Source organism: Camelina sativa, chromosome 7 (genome assembly GCF_000633955.1).
Source record: "Camelina sativa cultivar DH55 chromosome 7, Cs, whole genome shotgun sequence".
NCBI lineage: Eukaryota > Viridiplantae > Streptophyta > Magnoliopsida > Brassicales > Brassicaceae > Camelina > Camelina sativa.
Window position 1 is genome coordinate 15,731,067 of NC_025691.1, and position 20,867 is coordinate 15,751,933.

Genomic DNA, 20,867 nt, shown 5'->3' on the forward strand with positions numbered 1-20,867 from the left:
TTAAAGCCCAAATCTTTGAAATGATTATAATTTGAAATCTGTTAATAAATATTTAGCACATGGTACAAAGATTTTTGAAATGTGGATATCCGGATCTGGGATATGTATTACATAGGGCTTATTTTAGTTTCAATTGTAATTACATAGGGTAAATTATTATTAAGATTCAAAAATATGATGTCGTCAAGAAACGAGCAGACGTAGAGTGTTTGTGTAAAATGCGAGTGCCCAAAGAGTGAACATGTTTCTATAGGTTGGATAATGCAGCAGCATATTCATGTAGATCCCTCTTCTTTCCTGCAAAATTTTGAAATTCAAAACAAAACATCTATAAATGTCGTATTTCGACTACCCGAGAAAAAAAATCAAATATAGAACAAAACAATTAGAAAAAGGGAACCAAACCTGTTGTGGGAAATCACCATTATCCAACTGTGAGTTAATTAACACTTTGGCGGCGTGGTGAACAGGCGAAGGGTCTCTCTCCATTTGACCACCCATAATTAGAACCATCATAGCTTGTCCGGTATTAACCACATTTGTCCTGTTTCCTTCCAAAGGAATATATTTCTTGTGACGGCAAGAGAAAAGGCTTTCTCCCCAACCGCCTTCAACGTTTTGCGTGTTGAGAACAAACTGTACCGCTCTACGTATAGCTTCGCAATTACCATAATTCTTCCCTGCAGCTGCTAGACCTCTTACCGCAAAAAGCGTTCCATACGTGAAACAAACTCCCCAGTTTCCGTACCATGAACCGTCTGGAATTTGCAAAGTCTTCTATGTATTTTACGCCTTTCTTGATTAAATTTTTTATTTCTTTCGGTCGGTGATCGGGAAATTTTTTCGTAAAGCTAGCCAATCCCGCAATCACCGAGCCTGTACATTCAAGATACCTAACGATAAAAGATCCAATATCATTTTTTCTTTAACAAAGTAATTAGTTAAGTCCAAAAACAAAGTATATAATATTACTCATGCTCGACAACTGTGTTCTCTGCATGCTCCACCGGACTAAGCCACTGCATTTGTTACATACAATATCACCTCTACTTTAGCCTGTATTAAAATATTCTTCCATTTATATTCATACAATTAATATTAAAAAGAAAATTGTATACGTACCTCTAGCCATTTTTTTCCAGGAGCTGGCTCCCAAACCGTCATACATCCATTATCACTCTGTTATACATTGACAACAACTTAAAATCGTTTCACCTCAATGTTGAAAAAAAACCGAACAATCAAAGAAGCTCTATATAACACCTATTTGACTAGCTATAATGTCACTATTCACTTACTTGGCCTAATAGGTATACTAATGAATTCATATGATTAATACATTCAATTGTAGAGTTAACATCATATTGGAGTTTACCTGCAGATAGCTTAGAAAATTGACAGAATCATAGAGCTTCTCTACATCGATTTTTTCGCCAATGAACTCGGAGGGCATGCGGTGGAAGAGTAGGCAGCACTGAGGAAGGAGCGGTCAAGATCATTTAGTTTTTTATAGATAAAAACATTTAGTTTTTCTTATAGATTTAAGATTTTTATAGTGCCCACCTCTATACTTTCGGCAGTACCGTCCGAAATCGGCAACCCTTGTTCTCGGTCCTGAACTGTCCATCCCCCTTTGGTTATGTCTCTAAAAATTTTGAGATGTTCCCCATGAGGGTTCTCGCTAATCTGAGATTGCTTCAAGAAGTCGTATCCTTTTGTGAGGGTTGATCGAATCTCATCATCCATGTTTGCGGCTAACATAACTTGGAGCCTGATACCACTTGTTGCTCCTTTCTACGATGAGAATCTAGATCTAACTCGATGAGAACCAACGAACCCTCTCTCTCACTCACTCGTTTGTAAAGATCGAACAAGAAAACGAAACAACACACAACACTTTTACGAGTTTGGATCCTTAGGTAGGATCCTACGTCTCGCCGGAGAGATCTCCGGAATCCACTAGAACAGTCGCTCGAAACTGAGTTTTCTTTCTTTACAATCGTTTCACCTCTCTCTTTCTCTCTCTCTAACAACTAACAAACTTGAGTCGATACAGAAAAGAATAATGAAGAAGAAGATATAACAAAGTTTGACCCTTGACTTCCGTTAGCTGCGAGTAGACCAGATCACTCCACGTCTCGCAATCTCAACTGCTCAAAACACACAGATGCAAACCTTCTTTCTTCATCAGAGTATCTTCAACACTTAGAGTCATTCCAAATATAAAGGTCACAAGTCACAAAACCTCCCCTCGACCTTTATACTCCCTGTTCTAGCTTAAAACTTGGATTCCCTCTCCGGTACCTGAACACACTTGTTCACAACAATTAGCTCCAGGCAAAACTCACCTGACTTCATATTTTCCTGAGTGAACCTACTCAGCTGTTCGAAGGAGCTCTTGCTCCCAATCAATTCTTCGTAACTCTGAGAAGTTCCAAAGCCTCTTGGAACCTTCCACTGGTAGAACCTTGGTAAAAATATCAGCCGGATTATACTCAGACGCGATTTTCACTACCTGCACCACACCATTACTGATCAAATTTCTGATAAAGTGAAACTTCACATCAATATGCTTCGTTCTATCGTGATAGACTGCATTCTTCGCCAAAGCAATTGCGCTTTGCGAATCACAAAAGATTGGAACAGATTCCTGCTCAAAGCCTAGCTCATTCATCAGGCCTTTAAGCCACACTACTTCTTTCACAGCCTCTGTCAAGGCCATGTACTCAGCTTCAGTTGACGAGATAGACACCACTTTCTGCAAGGACGGCCTCCAGCTAATAGTATTACCTCCTAAGGTAAAGACCAAACCAGTAACTCACCTTCTTCTATCCTTGTCAGCTGCGTAATCCGAATCACAGTAACCCCGTAGAACAAACTCTCCTTCACTCTTGTAACAAAGTTTCCTTTGAAGCGACCCAAGAATGTACCGAAGTATCCACTTAACTGCTTGCCAATGCTCCTTTAAAGGTTTACTCATGAACCTGCAGACTAGTCCAACCGCATGCGCAAGATCTGGCCGTGTACCAATCAAAAAATACATCAAGCTACCCACAACACTCTGATAAGGCACCTTCCTCATCTCACTCTGTTGTATCTGTATATCCTCGTCCGTAGCAGCTTTCAGATTAAAATGAGCTCCCAAAGGAGTCTCTGCCGGATTAGCTCGATCCATTCTAAAATTCCCCAGAAGTTTCAACAAATACCCCTTTTGAGAAATATGAAGAGTACCTTCTTGTCGATTCCTTGTAATCTCCATTCCCAGGATTTTATTGGCATCACCCAAATCTTTCATCTCAAACTCCGAACTCAGTAACGCCTTAAACTCCTTTACCTGTCTCCTATCTCTGGAAGCTATAAGGATGTCGTCCACGTATAACAACAAGTAGATATGATCTCCGCTTGTAAGCTCCTTAAAGTAAACACAGCAATCATGTTAGCTTCGAGTAAACTCATTACGGTGCATGAACTCATCAAACCTGTTGTTCCACTGTCTCGGGGATTGCTTCAAACCATAGAGTGATCTTTTTAGAAGACACACCTTGTCTGGATTGCTCCTATCAACATAGCCTTCAGGCTGCTCTATGTATATCGTTTCATCCAGTTAGCCGTGCAGAAACGCTGTTTTTACATCCATCTGCTGCAACTCCATGTCAAAATGAGCCACCATAGAAAGCACAAACCTTATGGACACATGTTTAACCACAGGAGAAAAAATCTCCAGATAATCAATTCCCTCTTTCTGCGAGTACCCCTTTGCGACCAGCCTCGCCTTAAACCTTGGTCTTTCAACTCCTACAACACCTGCTTTACGTTTAAACACCCACTTGCAGCCTATCGGTTTCTGCATTTCCACTCTATCAACTAAAACCCAAGTCTCCTTCTTCAATAATGAGTCCATCTCCTCTTCAGCTGCTTCATGCCATTTATCACAATCTTGATCAGAAATAGCTTCCTGAAATGATCCTGGTTCAGGCCTTCCACCATCCTACATGACCATATACGCGAAACCAGAAGCCTCACTTAGCATCTCATCCAGCACCCCCTCGTTAGTTTCGTAGTCCTGCAGCCTTACAGGTGGCTTAACTTGCCTCTTCCCACGATCCCTAGCCAACAAATGACCTCTTGATGCAGTCATGTCTCATTTGTCAGACTCAGAAGCCTCCCCTTCATTTATGTCAGTTGTATCCCTGTTATCACATGTACACTCAAAACTAGACACTTTGTTAGTAACAAAAACATTATCTACAGAAGACATACCTGGAAAAGCCTTTGACATGATATCCTTGTAAACCACGTCTTCCCTAAAGATCACATTGCGGCTGATCGTACACTTCTCCTCCTCCAGCCACCAAACTCGATAGCCCTTCACACCCTCAGGATATCCCACAAAAATTCCTCTCTTTGCACGAGGATCCAACTTACCTTCTGAGGAATGAACATACACCGCACAACCAAACCTTCTTAATAAAGAAAAACTTGGGACTATCGATGTCCACAACTCCTCTGGAATTTGGAACTCAATCGCTGAAGAAGGTGACCGATTGATTAAGAACACCGTTGTTGATGTAGCCTCCGCCCAGAACCTCTTCTCCAACCCACTCTCACTAAGCATACAACGAACCTTATTCATGATAACCTTTCTGCTACCCCATTCTGTTGAGGAGTATAAGTGCACGTTTTATGCCTTAGAACACCCTCAATCTTGCAGAACTCATAAAACTTGTGATTGCAAAACTCTAGGCCATTGTCTGTTCTGAGATGTTTAACCTTTCTTTCTGACTGGATCTCCACCAATTATTTCCACTCAACAAACTTGTTGAATGCTTCATCTTTAGTCTTCAAGAAGTAAATCCAGACCTTACGAGACCAATCATCAATAAAGCTGATGAAGTACTGACACCCACCGAGACTATGAGGCACGTTAGGAGAACCCCATAAGTCCGAATGTATGTAATCCAACTTCTCCTTAGTGATATGCTGTGCTGTCTCAAATTTAGCTCTGTAAGTTTTTCCTATGACACAATCCTCAGAGAACTTGATAAGGTAATTTTATCACCACCAAAACAACCTTTTTTGCCAATACGTCCAGAGTCTGTTGTCCGACATGACCCAGCCGACTGTGCCACAAACGCGTTTGATCCAAGCTCTCAGCAACCAAAGCTAAAACCTCTGATATTTGAGCACTCCCCTGCATAATGTACAGCGATGACCTTCTTTTACCTCTCATAACAACTGTAGAACCTTTAACAACCATTAGCACTCCATTGCCACCTTTAAACTCACAACCTTTTTCTTCAAGACATCCCATAGAAATCAAATTTCTAGATATATCCGGCAAATACCTAACTTCATGCAGAATAAGAGTTCTACCCTCTTCAGTCTCAAACTTCACATCATCGATTCCTCTTACCTCAGCATACGAGTTGTTTGCCATTTTAACTTTCCCATAACTAATTTCTCTGAAACCTATCAGGAACTCCTTCCTAGAAGTCATGTGAAACGAGCACCCTGTGTCCATAACCCATTCATCTTGTCCTGATCTGTTCTCTCCTATATTAACCTCAGCTGCTATCAAACCAACAAAGTCTTGGGAATCATCCTTGACCAGAGCAGCCTCTCCTGCCTCTGCTAACTGAGCTTGATTCTTGTTCCTTTCCAACCACTTATAGCACTGTCGTTTAAAGTGACCCTCCTTGCCACATATCCAGCATATCTTCTTTCCTTCCTTTGAATCAAATCTTGATCCTCCACTACCACCTTGACTGTTAAACTGACTTGAGCGACTTCCAGCAGAGAACTTGCCCCGAGTGAACAACCCTTCACCAACAGTATTAGTGATACCTGACTCATCCCGAATCTCGAGCTCCTTTGACTTTGTAGCACTAATAACATCTTCAAGCCTGATCCCGTCACGTCCATACTTCAGTGTCTCTTTCAACATATCATACTTCTCTGGCAGTGAACTCAAAATCAAGATTGCTTAGACCTCATCTGGGACCTGAATCTGAAGGTTACTCAAGTCGGAGTGATCTTTAAAAACTCATCGATGTTCTCATCTAGTGTTCTTGACTCTTGCATCTTGTAGTTGTAAATCTTGAGTTGAAGATACACACGATTTGGTAGAGATTTTACCAGATATAAACGCTCTAACATCGACCATGCTTCCGCTGCAGATGTACACTTATCAATCTTTCTTAAAACCTTGTCGCCTACATTCAGAAAGATTATGTCCATAGCTTTCTCACTACGAGCAAGTCTCGCCTCTTCATCTTCGATCTGTTTCTTCTTAGCTACCGGATCCGCTTCCTCCTTCTCCGTCTCCACCACTGGAGCCTCCAGAACCGTTAGAACATCCTTCAAACCAAGGATCCTGAGATGCGCAAACATCCGAGTCTTCCACAGAGAGAAATCACCAGATCCCTAAAAGACCGAGACCTTGAGCTTTGTATTCGTCATCTTACTCCTAGATCTATGCAAAAACAGCACAAAACCTCGCTCTGATACCACTTGTTGCTCCTTTCTCCGATGAGAATCTAGATCTAACTCGATGAGAACCAACGAACCCTCTCTCACTCACTCGTTTGTAAAGATCGAACAAGAAAACGAAACGACACACAGCACTTTTACGAGTTCGGATCCTTAGGTAGGATCCTACGTCTCGCCAGAGAGATCTCCGGAATCCACTAGAACAGTCGCTCGAAACTGAGCTTTCTTTCTTTACAATCGTTTCACCTCTCTCTTGCTCTCTCTCTAATAACTAACAAACTTGAGTCGATATAGAAAAGAATAATGAAGAAGAAGATATAACAAAGTTTGACCCTTGACTTCCGTTAGCTGCGAGTAGACCAGATCACTCCACGTGTCGCAATCTCAACTGCTCAAAACACACAGAAGCAAACCTTCTTTCTTTATCAGAGTATCTTCAACACTTAGAGTCATTCCAAATATAAAGGTCACAAGTCACAGCTGCATTCCACGACTGGCTACCCATTAACTGCTTGCACAAGTGACAATATTGTAGGGTTTATATACCAAATTTAGATAGATTTTTGGAAAAATAAAATTTATTAACTGTATTTTTGGAACAAAAATTTTAAAATATAATATTTTAGAGAGTTATCTATTTAAATATGTATAGAACATGAGTTAATTCTTTTTTTCCTCTTGAGTAATTTTGAAATCAAAGCCATGAATATGTTCGGATCTAGCATTAATAATTTGAAATCATATATAAAATAATATATATGTTTGGATCTAACATTAATAATATTTTATTGTTAATTGGTTTTGAATTAGAATTGACTCGTATAGAGTAATGCAAGTAAAATTCATTGCCATATCTTAATTCGAATCTTTTACCTGGATTTTAAGGCCATCTTCGGCTATCCATATGAAATCGGGGACTCGAGCAAGATGCTTCTTGAAATAATCACCATCATGGTCTTCTACCCAACATGCAAGCATATGAAACGGCTACCAAAATAACAAAATTAAAAAGTTAATTTGTCGCATTGCATCATGTACTTCTCTTTAATAGGGTAATTAATTTGTCACATTAAATTAATTTCTAAACTGATGATTTGTAATTTAATAGTTTGTGTTAGTGTCGTCAGTTTTCACCATCTGGATTTTGATACGTTCAGTATATTATATTATGTAACTAATGTAAGTATAGTACCTTCGCTACACATGCACCTGTGATATAATGGGTCGTTTTATCATGGTAGTGAACAAGTTCCATTGTGGTTCGAAGTGCTCTTTGTCTTATGAACTTGTTGAAAGGCCAGCGGTTTATGATATTCTCCGAAAGCATATGAACCCCTTTCCAAAACAATTCTTGTCCAAATGACTTTGGATAGAATAGATCTTTCTGCATCATTGTCATCGGAATTTTTCTTTCTTATAAACATATAAAATGTCATTTAATTAATTTTGTTGTAAGGCTGAGGAAAAAGTTCTTCCCGGAGCTGTAGAATGAGAGGGGTTGGTGTAGCTACAAAAAATTTTCCATACAAGTAAGACATTCCCATGAGAAGATCCCGGATATATATCCATAAAGTACCTGCATTCATAGGTGTATAAAATGGTTTTAGGGACATGCTTGGACAACTCAGTGTCGTAAAGATAAGTAACTGAATCAAGTACAACACATCATAACAATATTCATATCGTAAGGTATGATGAATTATGGAACCTCCGTTTATGGGAGAAAAAGAAGGGAGCATCCAAATTTCGGGTTGTAACGGTTTGCAACCAGACCAGTCATACACTCCGAGAACCTGGATAAAGAACATTAATTGATGCATTTTATGAATCGAACTACATCATATACTATATATAACTTTGATAAAACATTGTTTTAGAAACCTCCGAAGTTACATGGGTCTTAAAACATACCGAAAGCCAAGCTTTAGCGATCAAGGGCGCATAGGTGGCACCCCCATGGTTTAGGATCCATTTACAAGCCATTGCACATGCACTTCGTTGACCATCATGATCTGGTTCTACTCCCAAAATCCGTAAGCAGATGTAGTTGACGACCGTGCAAAACATAACACATCTAACCCCCAGCCACCATCTTCGTTCTGCAAATCAATAGTTATCTATCTATGTTAACATTTTTGAAATAAATTTGGTAATCCTTCAAGTTATATTTAACTAGATAAAAAATTCATAGAAAAAAATATATTCAAATCTTATCTAATTTCTATAAATTTCAGTACATAATTCAAACATCAATATATAATTTTCCTTTCACTTTTATTTGATCTAATATTTAAATTATTTTATATTATTATATAATATATTTAATTAATAAAATTTGTGATTCTTTTTTGAATATGACGTGATTCAAAAAAAAAATGAACATATATTATTTCATCAATGAATAACAATAATATGTATACAATGTCCCACATTTCCTAGAAAAATAGGACAATAGTTCATAATCAAACTATAAAAGAAATCAAAAGAATTCTGAATACGAATTGGTACGGAGATTTATCAGCTTTTCAAATTTATAAAATTTATTTGGTTCAAAATATGTTTACTCCGCTTCTTTATTTTAAAGAATTTCAATTTATAAAAACTTAAAATATCATTAACTCGGTACTACACGAGTAAAACATCAATTTATAATTTTGTTAACACTATCAATATTAGAGTAATAGACATAGCTAATTAAGTTGATCAAATTAATATTATGTAAAATTCAAATTGTTCTGCAGTATGTCACAGGTTAAATCATAAAATTAGCAAACAAATACAACTTAAAATTTCTTTTCTTTGTCACCAATAACTTGTCACATGGTGTGCCATAGATTAAAGTCTAGTGGTATAGCGTATCATATGTTACAAGTTATAATAAGTATACATCTTCTCTGGATTATTTTCTTTTACTGTTAGTTTATAAGAAAACGCTGTGTTTTGCTCTGAGGCGACAAAAAGGTGATCTAGGATTTCTTCCTTCGCACACACATTCTGATGCCGCCAGAGGATCTTCCGCCGGGGGCTAGTGGTGGTCTTAGACTGGGAGACTCCGGGATAACGGAACATCTGGAGGAGGTTTTTTCGAAAAGTGTTATGGGTTCATCAGGTCAAACAAGGGTTGGAGGTGAAATGCAAAAGGGGCAGGGGAACGAGAGTTCTCCGGTGGGGGATACCGTTACGCAACAGACAGTTATTAATGACAAGCGATCCTGGGTTGCTATGGTCAAGAACTCAGGGGAATTGAAAAAGATGGACTTGGCTATTGAACAGATTGATGGTATGCCGACTGTAACACTACAAGACAAAGTTTTTGAAGATGCACATCCGTTGTGAGAAGATTTTACTGTGGGGAGATTTCTATCTAAGGCTCCTTTTGTGGGAAGTGTTCATGCCTTAGTTAATAAGGTTTGGACTTTGGGGGATAAAATAGTGAAGATTGATGTTATTGTCGTTGACAATATAACAGTGCATTTTCGTATTACAGATGAACGCATAAGATCCAGAGTATTAAGACGTGGCATGTGGAACTTGTGTGGGGTTCCTGTAGTTTTGTCGAAGTGGAGTCCTATCACAGAGATGGAACAAGAAGAGATCAAAAATATCCCTCTCTGGGTCATAGTTAAAAATGTACCACCTAAGTATTTTTCATGGAAGGTGCTGAATGCTATTATGTGTCCTTTAGGAGTTCCCAAAAAGCTTCATCAGGACACTGAGGCGTGTAAAACTTTTGAGGAGGCAAAGGTTTTCGTGGAAGTGGACTTAACGAAGAACCTTCCAAAGAACATGTCTTTCAAATCAGTGAAGGGAGGGGATATGATTGTGGAGTTTGTGTATCCTTGGTTGCCTGATAGATGCACGACATGTTCAAAATGAGGTCATCTTGGCTCAGATTGTTTACAAAAGCCCACTCTCGCAGTGACTACTGCTGTCGTTACGGAAACTGTGGGAAACAGTACGAGAGGATCACAATAAGGAGAGGTTGGTGATATTAGTCAGGCTCTTGTAGCTGATAAGACAATGGGAATTATGGCATCTCCAGTGGGTGATGCAGGGCAAGATGTGGAGGAGGGGGTTAAGGAGTTGGGTTCGAACACTCCCACAAAAAGTATTCGTAATCCAGGTAAAGACTCGCGTTCTGCAGAGGTGTCTATTATGTCTAACTCTTTCGCTTGCCTTAGTGATAAGGTTGAGACAGGGGAGGACATTAGCACCATTGATGTAGACAAAACAAATACTTAAGCTCTGTTTGGGGTGAGTCTCAAGCTCTGTTTCATTCCACCTCTGCAATGCATAGATTCTCCAAAAAATTAAAAGTCCTAAAACTACATTTGTGAACTATGGGGAAACAAATGATGGGTGCTATTTCTGCTCGCACAAAAGCTCCTTACAAGCTTTTGTGTGACCTGCAGGAGAAGATGTTAGCGAATCCTTCTTCTAGAGCAGTGTGTGAGGAAGCTGAAGCATATGCCAACTGGAAAAGGCTCTCGGACATTGAGGAGGTATATCTAAAACAAAAAGCAAAGCTCCATTGGCTGTGAGTTGGAGATCAAAGCAATAAAGCCTTTTACACATCGGCCACTCTCAGGGAGGTAAGGAATAATATTCGAGAAGTTCTATGCGAGGATGGGTGGGTAGTCAACACTCAAGATCACATAAAGGCCGAAGCAGAGCGATATTTTAAGGAATATTTACAACTGCAACCTGCAGATTATGTAGAATGGTCTTTGGAGGAATTGCAACACTTATGGGAGTTCCGATGTAGTGAGAGTGATAAGAATTTACTCACTCATGAGGTCACTAAAGAGGAAGTTCGAAGAGTATTATTTGCAATGCCTAGTTACAAATCTCCAGGTCCGGATGGGTTTAATGTCGAGTTTTTTAAAGAATCATGGGAGATTGTGAGAGATGATTTCTTGGTAGCCATCCAATCTTTTTTCAGAACAGGATTTCTGCCCAAAGGAACAAATTCCACCATTTTAGCTCTCATCCCAAAGAAGAAGAAAGCTAGAGTCATGAAGGATTACAGACCGATATCATGTTGCAATGTATTGTATAAAGTGGTTTCAAAAAAATCCTTGCCAACCGACTTAAGATCATCCTCCCAAAGTTCATATTGTCAAACCAGTCTGCTTTTGTCAAATACAGATTGTTGATGGAAAATGTTCTACTTGGTACAGAGGTCATTAAAGATTATCACAAAGATTCCGTCTCACCACGCTGTGCTATGAATATCGACATATCAAAAGCTTTTGATTATGTATAGTGGAGCTTTTTACTCAATACCTTGCGAACTCTAAACTTCCCTGAGCAGTACATCCTTTGGATCCAGACCTGCATCACCACTGCATCATTCTCTATCCAGGTTAATGGAGAATTAGCCGGTTACTTCAATAGCAAGAGAGGTCTTCGTCAAGGCTGCTCACTCAGTCCTTATTTGTTTGTTATTTGCATGAAAGTCCTCTCTCATAAATTGGACAAGGTTGCAGGAAACAATGTCTTTGGATACCACCCTCACTGTAGACACATGAAGCTCACCCACCTATGCTTTGTAGACTATTTGCTAGTGTTTGTGGATGGGACGAGTTCCTCTATAACTGGTGTTCTTCAAGTTTTTGATGACTTTGCTACTCATTCGGGTCTCAAAGTCAGTATCAAAAAATCAACAATCTACACAGCTGGTGTAACGATAGCGGATAGAGAGGAGATACTACAGCACTTCCCTTTTGAATACGGTTCCCTGCCAGTGAGATATCTCGGGTTACCACTACTACCAAAAAGAATGTCCTCTGCTGATTATCTCCCTCTCCTGGAGACCATATGGACGAAGATCGGATCCTGGACCGCAAGAGTGCTATCTTTCGTGGGGAGGCTACAGCTTATATGTTCGGTCATCTTGAGCATAACAAACTTCTGGATTTCAGCCTTCCGTTTACCTAAAGCCTGCATCAGAGAGATTGAACAAATGTGCTCTGCATTTCTATGGTCCGATCCTTCTTTGAATACTAAGAAAACAAAGGTTGCCTGGTCTGAGGTATGTCTCCCAAAACATGAAGCTGGCTTGGGCCTTCGCTCAATAGAAGAAGCAAATAAGGTATATGTTCTTAAACTGATATGGAGACTTCTCCCTGCAAATGATTCGCTATGGGTAAATCGAGTAAAACGCTACCTCATTCGTAGCGGATCTATCTGGACAGAGAAAGCTAGTTCCACAGGTGGATCATGGATTTGGAAGAAACTCTTGAAATATAGAGAGCTGGCAAAACAGTTTCATAGAGTGGACGCGCATAATGGGGAAACTACTTCTTTCTAGTTTGATGAATGGTCCTCCCTGGGTCGCCTCTATGAGTCTTTGGGAGAAAGAGGTTGTATAACTATGGGCAAACCATCTTCGAGTACTCTGGCCGAGGCTCTGGCTATGACTAGACGGAGACAACACCGATCGATACTTCTTAACTCGGTTGAAAAGGAGATACAAAATTTTTTGTCCACACGGGCTTCAGGACAACATGACGTTGCTTTATGGAAAAGTCAGAACAACCACTACCGTAACCAGTTCACAACAAAAGCTACTTGGCATCATATACATGGGGCTAAACCCACAATAGAGCAATATCGAGCCATCTGGTTTCCCAATACCACACCTAAATATGCTTTCACCACTTGGTTGGTGGCGAAAAACAGGATAGCACTGGGAGAAAGATTCCATAAATGGAATCCTAATGCTCTCACAAGTTGCATATTGTGCAGTCACTCTATGGAGACTAGAGAGTATCTATTTTTCACTTGCCCGTTCTCTCAACAAGTATGGGAGGTGCTTGTTAAATGGTTACTCTTGGATAAATATTCTACACACTGGAAGGAAGTCATGGTTCTACTAGCTGGATTGGACAAGACAACACAATTCCTGGTGGGATATGCTTTTCAGAACACCATTCACTCAATATGGAGAGAAAGAAATGATCGACGTCACGACGAGCACCCTTCTACAGTGGAACGCCTCATCAAATTCATAGATAAGAATGTTCGTAATCGGGTGAGCACAACAAGGGAGGGTGGAGGTCCTACTATTCAAGTTTGGTTTGCAGCAATACTTAATTAAGAATGCTCTTTAAATTTCTGTTTCGAAAACGTTAAAACAAGCTTTATAACAAGTTTATTTTTTATTTGAATATAACTTAACATTAGATTCCAAAAAAAAAAAAGTATACATCTTCTTGTTTTAAAAAAAAAAAAAAAATTGGATCATTAAGATATTCCTAGCCGAAAGCCATACATATCATATGCCCAAAACCGTTACAATGTATACCTAAGTGTTGTACATGTAACGGAGTAACTCTTTGACATGCTCCGGAGTAAAGATTTTCTCCAGGTGTCCGGTAATGTGTAAGCATATCACCTGTGCCAATTTTTTAAATAAATTCAGTACATTATTATTAAGAAACAATCATATTCCTTCCGAATGGATAAATATGAGTAACAAGAGAAAAGTAAACATGAGTAAAAGTGAGATAAGCTCACAAAGGGAGCGTCCAAGAACATAGAACCAGAGCATTCAGCAGGCCAATGTCCGTCCTTAGACTGACACGCCGCGTAATAGAGTACTCCTCTTCTTAGTGCTGTTTTAGCGTCTTCATATGTTATCTTCTCTGGATCCTCTACTCTCACTCTCGGGATCTTCTGCTCGAACTTTTTCTCCCTTAGAAACTATAAAACCAAAGAACTAACTAATGATTATATATATCTGGAATAAAAACTTTTAAAATTATTAGGAGATCTCGGAGATTACGAGATCGCGTTAAATGAAAAGTTAACATTTGTGTAATATTCTCCTATTGCTAAATAAGTAGATTTACCATTATTGAATATGTAAAAAAAACTTGTTAGACAAGTTATATCTCTTAAAGTTATATCTCTTGAAGTTATATTTCTTGTATATAAATATAAGTCTAGAGGCTAATGAATAGAATGAGAGAAACTATTTCACTACTAAAGTTTCCTCCAAATCTATCAAAAATGTGATAATATAATTGTCATAAAGACAAAACAAAAGAGTTTTGTTCATGTGCAGAGACGTTTCATGACCAACCTGCATACGCCAGAAAAGATCAGGACTAGCCTTGAAACGTGACTTGTTGTTTGAGAAATTCAGGCGAGCCTCCTCGACCTCGGCAAGTTCCTCGGGAGATCCCCCGTTAGCATCAAACTCCCAGATCTGTCTTCCGGCAAAGTTGTTGGTGGTGAACAAGTGAGGGTCTTGTCTTGCCTCAGCTCCGATTCTCAACCTCCACATTTCGTGTCAACCCTCTACAGCTCCGATTCTCAACCTCCACATTTCGTGTCAACCCTCAATAAGATATTTATTAAGCGGGAATTGCTCAGAGATTAGTTCTTAGTCTTTTTTAATGTTTTACTTAACTTGTTATCAATTATAAGTTATTATAATAATTTTGATAAATTATTAACTTTCAAGTTGTATAGAACACATGCAGACAAATTTAGGTCAAACCCCTTGGTATTATTTTTTATAAATAAATAATCGGGGTAGAAAAAAATCTATCATAAAATTGTGATATGTATTTTATAACTTCTTAAATTGTGTTTATTTTCTAAAAAAAAAAATTCTTAAGACAATTAAATAACGAATAGATTTTAGGTTTAGACCATTAAGACCAGTGCATCATCTTCGGCCGGGACCAGAGTACAGTAGAACCTATATAAATTAATATTTGGTAAATTAATAATCTTTATAAATTAATAAATTTTTCCAATCCTATGTTGGGATTAGTATAATTTTGGACACAATTCGATAATAATAAGATAATAATTTTTTAAAAAATATTTTATAAATATATGGTCCATCAATAATATAAATTAATAATTATATAAAATTATCTAAATATATGTATATATCTACACATTAATTTTTATTAGAGTTTCATAAAAATCTTTGAGTGCTATAGTCATGATAATTGTTATTTTCATTATCATTGATTTTTATAAAAATATTAGTTATAACCATTAAATCTTATTTTTAATTTTTTTTACCAAATTAGGAAAATCTCTCGATAAATTAATAATGATTAATTTATCGATAAATTAATAATGATTAATTTATCGATAAATTAAAACCTCTATAAATTAATAAAATTTCATGGTCCCAACCTTATTAATTTATAGAGGTTTTACTGTATTTTCAATGATTCCCTCCTAAATATTATCTGAACCAGCAAATTTTAAACCAACTCAACATTTCTTAAACTAAACGGAGAGTGTTGTGAAAGTAGAAAAATTAGAAGTTGTATTCTCTTGTATTATTGATCAATTGAATAAGAGTTACATATATATAGTATTACATAAACCCTAAACTCAATAGGAATATGAAACGGCCATGGGCCTACAGCCATGGGCCTACAGCCATGGGTCTTATGAACTTGGACATGTATGGACTGGTTATGGAGATCCATCCTCAATGGTTTACAACACTCCCCCTTGGATGACATAACCATGCAAATGCTAAGAGATCATCATAATACGCCTGGGGATGCTGCCTCATTAAAACCTTACCAGGAAAACCCAGTGGGACAAAACCATGGTGAAGGAAAAAGAGTACAACACGTATTACTCCACCTTTCCTAAGCATCACTAAAATTCCTTGAGTCTCCGCATTCCAATATGGTGCGTGAGCTTCCTGAATGTTGATGTCGGTAATGACTTGGTGAAGAGATCAGCTGAATTGTCTCAAGATGTGACTTGCACCACTTGAACTTAGCCGGTTTGAGACCTAGCATTAAGTTGGATCCGATAAATAACCTGCATCAGCAAAACCAACTAAACCTTCTTTGTTATCGTTAGTATAAAATAAACCCAAATCCAACGTTCCTTGTAGGTAACGCAACACATGTTTGATACCGTTCCAGTGCCTTTGGGTCGGACAAGAACTAAATCTTGCTAGGAGGTACGGCAAAAAAAATGTCTAGTCTAGGGTGGCTAGCCAAAAACATTAACGGTCCTATAGCACTGAGGTATGGCACTTCCGGACCGAGAATCTCTTCATCGTCCTTCCTTGGACCAAATGGATCATTGTCCAAATTTAAACTTCTCACAACCATTGGGCTAGGCAATGGGTGAGCTTGGTCCATATTAAACCTCTTGAGTACCTTTTCAGTATATGTCATTTGTTGCACAAGGATTCCATCATTTATGTACTCAAGCTGCAATCCCAGACAGAACTTAGTTTTACCTAGGTCTTTCATTTCAAACTCTTTCTTGAGATATTCAACTGTTTGGGCGATTTCCCCAGAGGTTCCTGGGATATCCAAATCATCCACATATACTGATATGATGACAAAACCTTTGTTTGCAAACGTCTTTATAAAAATACATGGACTGATGGGTCCATTCTTATAGTCTTCTTTAGCTAGGTACTCACTTAGTCTATTGTACCACATACGCCCACTTTGTTTCAGCCCATAAAGGGATTTGTTTAGCCTTATACAATATTGTTCTCGAGAACCGCTCTTATCTTTGAGCTCAATACCCTTTGGTAATCTTATATATATATATATCATTATCCAGTGGACCATATAAATATGCGGTCACTACATCCATTAGCCGCAAGACAAGTTTTTATAGCCAAACTTATTAAAAATCTAAAAGTCGTTGCATCCATCACAGGGGAGTATGTCTCCTCATAATCTATTCATGGTCTTTGAGAGAATCCTTGTGCTACAAGTCGTGCCTTATATCACAATTTCATTATTCTCATTTCTCTTCCTTACAAAGACCCATTTGTGTCCCACTGGCTTTATATCGAATGGTGTCCTTAAGATCGGACCAAAAACATTCATTTTCTTTAATGAATTCAACTTCACGTCAATGGCTTCTTTCCATTTTAACCAATCTTTTCCTTGAGTGCACTCTAATATAGACGTGGGTTCATGATCCTCATTAATTTCAAGTGTTACCTTGTATGCAAATATTTCATCGATGTCGACATCTTTTCGGTTCCATTGAATTCCAGACATCATATAATTTATTGAGATCTCATTATTATCAATACCTTCAGGACCTTGAGGTTCAGCATCCCAAACCTCATTCGGTACCTTAGGATTTGCTGCGGCCATGTCTATAATTTCCTTATCCTCGGTTTTATTTGCACCTTTCTTAGATTTCCAATAGTTCTTATCTTTGGAACCTATTGGTCTACCACGTTTCAAATGTGCCTTAGACTCTGTAGCAACTTGATTATTGTGTTCCTTTTGAACATCAATACGTATTGGTGCATTACAAGCTGGTATGTATGATTTCGTAACTTTCTTTGGGTCAACAAAGGAATCTGGCAATTGATTAGTTAGCTTTTGTAAATGTATAATCTTTTGGACCTCTGCCACATATGCTAGAGTACAGGATCTTGCTAATTTAAGGATGTTTGATTCCATGATATTTCTTTAACCAACTTGTTTATCTCTCCACCCAATATTGGAAATTCGGATTCAACAAATTGACAATCCACGTATCTAGCCTTAAATAAATCACCAGTAGTTGGCTCTAGATACTTAATAATGGTGGGAGAATCATATCTAACATATATTCCCATCCTCCTTTGAGGTCCCATCTTTGTTCTCTGTGATGGTGCAATCGGTACATATACGGCACACCCGAATGTCTTTAGATGGGATATGTCTGGCTGATGACCCCGTTAGTAATTGGGATGGCGAATATTTATGCTCACTAGATGGCCTGATGCATATAAGCTCTGATGCATGTAATACTTCGTGTCCCCAAGCCGACAGGAAGCTTCGACCTTATGAGTAATGGTCGAGCAATCAATTGTATTCGTTTAATGAAGGATTCAGCTAATCCATTTTGTGTATGGACATGTGCCACGGGATGTTCCACACTTACCCCCATGGACATACAATAATCATTAAACGCTTGGGATGTAAATTCACCAGCATTATCTAGACGTATAGTCTTAAGTGGAAAATCTCTTTAATGACTTTGACTAGTGATGACCTTATAATGAGTTTTCCTTGTGCACATGATACACATGTGAGATTCTTAGGGATAACTCGTCTCTCTTTAAGAGTGTGCCCATTTGAATTTAATATCAGTGTACGCATCATGTTAGAACCCGGATGGTCAAGCCTGTCATGCCATAAAGTGAATTGTTCATTGAACATTTTGTTCATTGTCATATTAGCTTATATCATATTTATTTTAGCATGGTAAAGACCAGTAGATAATGCGGGTATAGTCTCTAGGATTTTTTTAGATCCTTGGGTGATTTTAGTAATGTGTAGGAACTCTTGGTTCCCTTCACCCTTAGTTTTAACATGGAAACCATTCAAACGAATATCTTTGAAACTCAATTAGCTCCTTTTTGAGCTGAGTGAATATAAAGCATCACTTATTTCAAGATGTGTGCCATTAGGTAAAAGAATATGAGCCTGACCGTAGCCTTCAATTAGGCTTGCTATACCCGCTATTGTGCTAATATTGGCATTTTTCAAAATGAGATTTACATTAAACCTTCTGGTTTATTATAAGCATTTTATCTTCTAGATAATGCATGTAATCTCTAAAATACATTTCTTGCCTTGGGTAACAATACTTATGGTTTTAAAGTATTTTCTTTGCTTATTGTCTCAACATAATTATGTTTCAAATCCTCTTTCATATGAGTGATTAAACTCATTTTGGGTGTGAACATAATCTTGTATTTGTTTCATCACCTCTTTATGTGGGATTCATTAATTTTCCCCCTCGAGATGATGACACTTCATGTCTATCAATCTCGATTTAAATCCCATTATGTAATCAATAATATTCTCAAATTGGATCATGTATTATATCTTACACCCTTTTGATTTTTGAGACTAATTTGGGATACTATAACGCATTAATATCAAATTGTGTTCCCATAGACAATAGTATATATACTATTGAAGAGCTTTCTATACTTTTCTTTTATAGCATAAATTCATATTCACTTCAATGAATAGAGACCAAGCCAATAGGATGTAATATATATCAACATCTTATAATTTTACACAGTCACACACAAAAATAAAATTATAATATTTTTAAAATATATATATATATATATATATATATATATATTTTTACTATATTGTGTCTTACATAACAACAATATTTTATGACAAGTAGAATATTATCTTCTATTGTAATCTTGGTTATAAATGGAATTAAGATGTTTGTATATATTCTCTTATAGACTTTTAGTCATTTACTTTCTTTAGATTATTCTATAAATTATTAATTTATAAACCAAACGAGGTTGGAGAACATGATTTAAACTATATCAAGATATTATATCTAATTTTATTAGATTTAAATTTTGTGATTAAAATTCACAAACATTATAAACAGTCATATAAATGAGTGTTAAATAAGTAATAAGCATCATTTATATATATATATATATAGATTTTTTTTTTTCATGTCTAGATAACAAGAGGGACATAATACAAAGATAAGTATTTTGTCATGATTCAATCTAGTTATGCTTAAATATTTAAGATCTTAATTATGCTTTGTCTTCTAATGTTTAACGACTAAATCAATATGTCTTTGATTACGTGATAAATTTGTTTGATAACTCTTGCTTATTGTATATTATTTGTATACATAAAACTAGTTTTATATAGACAAGCACAAGCTTCTTGCTTATTCGGTGTGCATATTAACTGCTTTGTTAAATAGTTTGGTTAACCAACGCTCTATATACTCTATATATCGTTTTATTAGGAAGATTAATCTCATGACTTTATGATTTAATATGACTTTATGATTTGTGATCGCATGATACTACTATCCGTCTAAGGTACAAACAAACAATATTTTAGTTATTTGTTTGATGGCTTAATTATGCTTAAATATTTGAGATTTTATACTTTTGTCTTCTAGTATAATAGATTGATACAACTATTGATTTGTTTATGTGATCATATTGCTTTGAATTTATCTATCATAATTTTATTTCTCTGTATTACCATCACCATACCTCCGTAGTAATTAAATATTGACATGTATAATAGAGAAATACTTGTTCGTTATATAATTCATACTCGTTATTTTATTTGCTTCAAATTCTATTGCTTTAAACCATCACTAGTAAAATAAAAACGTATAGGCACATTTTTGTCACAAAAACTCATGACTAAAAATTTAATTGTCACGAATTAGCCACTAAATATATTCGTAACACATTCATGACTCTTTAGCCACAAAATCATAACGAAAGTAGCACATGACAACTTTTATCGCCAATTAACCACAAAAACATTCGTAGCTATCTGGACATGAACGACATTCATGACTAAATAGTTACATGTATACTTTACATATAATCG

The 20,867-nt window shown here is 37.2% G+C and overlaps 1 pseudogene; it reads right to left on the bottom strand.

Moving 5' to 3' along the window:
• Positions 184–14,841, bottom strand: LOC104701229 (annotated as a pseudogene).